General features: G+C 44.5%; 1 pseudogene; it reads right to left on the reverse strand.

Moving 5' to 3' along the window:
- Nucleotides 1-3,118: 3,118 nt before the first annotated feature.
- On the reverse strand, nucleotides 3,119-4,127 carry LOC130858603 (phosphate carrier protein, mitochondrial-like; annotated as a pseudogene).
- Nucleotides 4,128-4,838: the final 711 nt, after the last annotated feature.

Here is a 4,838-nt window from a genome sequence, read left to right on the forward strand (position 1 = left end):
CAGTTCTTTGCTCTTGATTTAAAAAATAATTGATCTTTAAGACCACATAAAACAAGTATACTATAATTGAATGGTTGTCTATCAAAATGTGATTGTCTGACTTTAGTGATTATTCTTGCCTTTGAAAGGATCTAAAGAAAAACGTTCTAAAGACACACTTGTACAGCAGGGGAAAACACTTATAACATTAATACTTTAATTCTTTCCAATCTTTATCAGTGTGGTTTAACATGTAAATATGGCCTTTGTTTTTCAAGATTTTACCCACTCTCTTTATTCACTTCTCAAAAGACAGATCAATGGATAAGATTACAGCTCCCTATCATGAAATTAATTTCATATACTTGAAAAAGCTACTTTTAATCACCACCTGGGGGAAAAGATAAATAGCCCAAGCCAGCTCTTTTAGCTGTAGGAACTAAAGATTAGCGGAAAAAATTAGAGACTGTGATAGAATAAAGCCTCTTGTTGAAACTACAGTACCACACATTTTTTTAAAAATTAAAAGCACTGTTTTTATGATCATCAGTCCCTTCTAGTTCAGGCTGAGGCACTGACCTGGTGCAGGAAATAATTTCAATATTAAATTACATGTATTTAAGTATTTTGCAGTCTGATTACTTCTAAGTAATTACGCCATAGGTTTTTCACAATTGAGACCATTACAAACTTTCCATTATTGCAAAATTAGGAAAGTTTTATAGTATAAACAAATAAAAGATTTTAAAAATATATATATTTGAAGTATAAAAAGCAATTTATGAAAAGGATAGTCATTGGTTTTGGTAAAGTGCTGAGCTAGAGTAATGAAGAAAAGTGGACTCTGATTCAGAGTGTATCAATTATTAGCTGTATGGGCAAGTCACCTAGCTTCTAAGTCTGTTTCTTTATATACAAAATGGACTACTTCAAAGATTCTGAGATTATGTGAAAATGAATATAAAATGCCTAACAATATCATACATATACTATGGCTTTTCCAATTCCCACAGATATGCACAATTTCACAGAGTGGTAATTACAGACAAGGTAAAACACTGAATAGAAGTTTAAATTGTTCCAAAGGAATAGTAACTAGAAAAAAAATGCCTAATGACTCTGAACTCACACTATCTCTCTTAAATTACATTTTATTCTTTATTGTTAGCTACCATGGCCCCTATTTATTTAGACATTCGTAAACTACCATGAACAAAAAAAGGCAAACAGAAATCTAGGGACTAAATATGAAAACTGCTGACCGAAACTAAGTAAACCCATCATCTTGACCATGTCCATGACAGTAAGAATCATTCCAAACAGTTCTTCTTAGATTATACTTGTCTAAACATACACATTTTATATTACAGAAATTATCTGGTGTTGTCAACAAAACAATCATGAAATAACAGAGCAGAACAGTCTCTTACCATCTTGAAACTCTATGGATTCTTTAGCAATTCACTAAATTATATTACATTAGAAAGCAATTTACTTAATAAATTGTTCACCAAAGAAACTTCCTATAAACATTTTGCAACACTAGCCAAAAATATATTTGTTTTAAAATTCTGCAAAAATGAACCTGTACAATTCAGTTCCTCAAACCTTATCATTCTCCTTCCTTGAGAACCTTTCTTTTCCACAAACCTGGACACTAATTTCCTCGGGTAAGTCAAAGTGTCTTAAAAATACATAACGATTCTTCCCCTGCATCCTCCCTAACCAAACAGAAGCACTAAATATAAATTTCATTGCATCTCATTCACAAGTTCTAATTTTTTTCCTCCAAGCTCTTTATTATCCAATTAAGACAGTTCAAACATATTCAGACACTTTTTAACTTCTGTTAACCACTAAACAGTTTACTATTACATAGCTAAAACATTAACACATCAGTAAGTTTGTGGTTTTTAATACAAGTTGTTAGGGCAATTGTGTAACATTTTGGTAAATCATATCAAATACCATATTGAAGTTTATTTCTTACTCACATTCTACAAACATCTCTCATTCACAGAATTTCACTAATTTTATAGTTTCCCCAATCAGCGATGTGAAGGCTACCGAAAACTGAAAATGTGCCTTATAACTTCAATGAATTTTATGAACCCCAACCATTGTAAAGATCAATGAAATATCCACCAAATTAAATGAATGACATTTATTACATTAAAAGTGAGATTATCCTTCCAAAGTCACCAAAACCATTCTTTAGTATTCAACCAAAAATTGTTGGAATTTGTAGGGTTGTGTGTGTGAGTGTGTGTGTGCGTGTGTGTGTTTAAATGCCAGGGTGGTATGATCTTCTTTGGATGTACCGCTGTTGAAAGCTGAGTTGTACAAAAGAAATCTTTAGAGAACAGAGACTTTTCTTTACATATTTATTCCCAGAGCCTGCCCTTCATCTCATTTTGGTTTTCCACATTGATCCAATTGTAGCACTTCCTGGAGCAAGCTATGTTCTAATCAGAAACATCAGGAAGAGAAAAGGACAAAGCCAAATGAGAAAATGCAGATCTCATGTCATGCTCTTTGAAAACAGTGAATCCTTTCTAAGCTACCAGGCAATGTAAGTCACAATTTAACTTTTAATAATTTTTACCTGTAATGGACATGAACAGGAAATATGGAATAAGTCCTTCATCTATTCAACAGATGCACGATTTCTACTGAGATGAGAACCATGTAGCAGAATTTTACTTTGTTCTCTGTCCCATATAGTTGTGCTGACCTTAAAACCTCATTAGTGGGCTATTCAGTAGTGATGCCTGGATAATCTCCACGGAATGGTGAATCAAAGGAGATACAACATAGAGGCACTAAACCCCCTTACATTACTTCCTGTTAAGAATTTTTTCCTTGTAATTGTTGAAATGCTATTGAGTTAAAGCCACCAAAAAAAAAAAAAAGCCACCACGCCAACTCCCCAAAGATAACAGTTCAAACCCCCAAATGAAACGGTTGCAATTCTCTTGGATTGCCAAAAAGGAATCTATCACTTAAAGAAAACTCGGTCTGCACGTCAAGTTACCTCTCCACAAATGTTAACATCCTACACACTGGTATTGTTTGAACTCAATCCCCCACCGAATCGAAATACTGGCCAACATGGCCACAGGAGTCGTCCAATCCATGCCTACTTCCGCTTCTTTAGGGATTTGGGCGCTTGAGGGACCAGAGGCCGAGTCAGCTTGAAACAGAGCTTGACCGAGTCGTAGATGAACCCCTGCAGCGCGGTCAGGGTGCCAATCATGATGATCCGGGCAAACAGGCCCTTCCACACGCCCCCGAAGCCCAGTTTGCAGAGAACCTCGAAGGAGTTGCTGCCTTTCTCCTTGTTCAGAACGGACACGACGGAATCGGCCGGGTGGGACACGACGGCGCAGAAGACGCCAGCGATGTAACCAGCCACGAAGGTCACGGCCAGCTGCTCGGCTTTGGTGCGCTGGCTCTGCGGCTTGGGCACCACGTACTTGTAGAGCGCCTTGACGGTGCGCTCGAAGCAGGCGAACTTCATCATGGTGTAGGCCATCTGCCGCATCCAGAGCGGCGCCACACCTCTGTAGAAGGCCCACAGGCCCTCCTCGCCGTACGTCCTGGGGGCCGCGGCCCGGAGGGTGCGCGCGTAGCCCCCCTGCGTCTGCATGCGAACCTTCACCGCTTCCATTGGGGCCAGGGCCACGTCGGCGAAGAACTCGGCGCTGGCAGAGGCGGCCAGGTACCGGCCGGTTCTCCACTCGTAGGCTTTCTCCTCGCCCAGGAGCTGCGCGAAGCGGATCTTGAAGACCTCGTAAAGGCCGAACTTGAAGAGGCCCTGCAGGGAGGAGCCCAGGAAGGTCGGGGCCCAGCCTCGGGCCAGGCCGCGCAGCCCGTCGTCCCGCAGCGTCATGCCGAAGCCGCTCAGGATGCCCTTGTCCTTGCCGGGGTCCACCTGCATGCGGCACTTGACCAGGTCCAGGGGCACGATGGCCGTGTGCGTCAGCCCGCAGCTCAGCATCCCGCCCAGGCCGGACAGCACCAGGTACTTCGTGGAGCCGTATTCGTAGCTGGGTTCCTCCGTGGCCGCCGCCCAGGGCCTGCCCTTGAGCCGGCCCGCGCCTCTCGCCTCTCGCCTGCAGGGCTCGGTCACCGCCCGCGTCATGCATGGCGTTGCTGGGTCTCATCACACACTTCCCTGGGCCGGGGCGCTTTCCTCCCTCAGGGCCCCCCGGAGCGCTGCGCATGCGTCTGAGCTTCCCCACGAGCCCGCCAACCCAACGGTCGGGTGAGGGACAGGCCCCGGTGGGGCGCGCAGGCCTTCGACCGCGCTCCGTGGGCGCCTGCGCACCCCCTACAGGCTGGGCGGCCTTGGGGTCGCAACCCCGCTCCTGAAAGTTTCAGTAGGCGCATCGCCCCGCCCCTCACCTCCAGGACCGCCCTCCGCCCCGCCCTCACGCCTTCGGGCGAATGGGCTTCTGCTAACGACAGGAACTCCGCCCCTCCGCCCTCTTCAGGCCAGAGCCAGTGGGCCCTAGGTCTCACCTTCCGCGGTGGCGTGAGGCTTTCGGTGCCCAAACTGGCTTCTGTCCAGCTCAGCCGCTTAGTCTTCTACAAAGATGCTAAAAAAATAAATCAGCAAGTACAAACATGAGTAAACACATGAATAGGCAAGTAAATAGATAAGGAGGTGGCTGAGAGGGCGAAGAGTCGCCATGCACCGTTGCCTTCCTGAAAGCCTTTTCTGGAGTCCTCGCTCAACTGCCCGCTTATAGTAATGGCCATCTCCATGGCCACAGAGTGTTCTGTGGAGGGAATGGGCGGAGAGAAGCAGGAACCTGGCGTTGGAGGCCCAGTCCCTCCGCTTCCGGCCTTACCTA

The sequence above is a fragment of the Hippopotamus amphibius genome, chromosome 1, assembly GCF_030028045.1.
Source record: "Hippopotamus amphibius kiboko isolate mHipAmp2 chromosome 1, mHipAmp2.hap2, whole genome shotgun sequence".
Taxonomy (NCBI): domain Eukaryota; kingdom Metazoa; phylum Chordata; class Mammalia; order Artiodactyla; family Hippopotamidae; genus Hippopotamus; species Hippopotamus amphibius.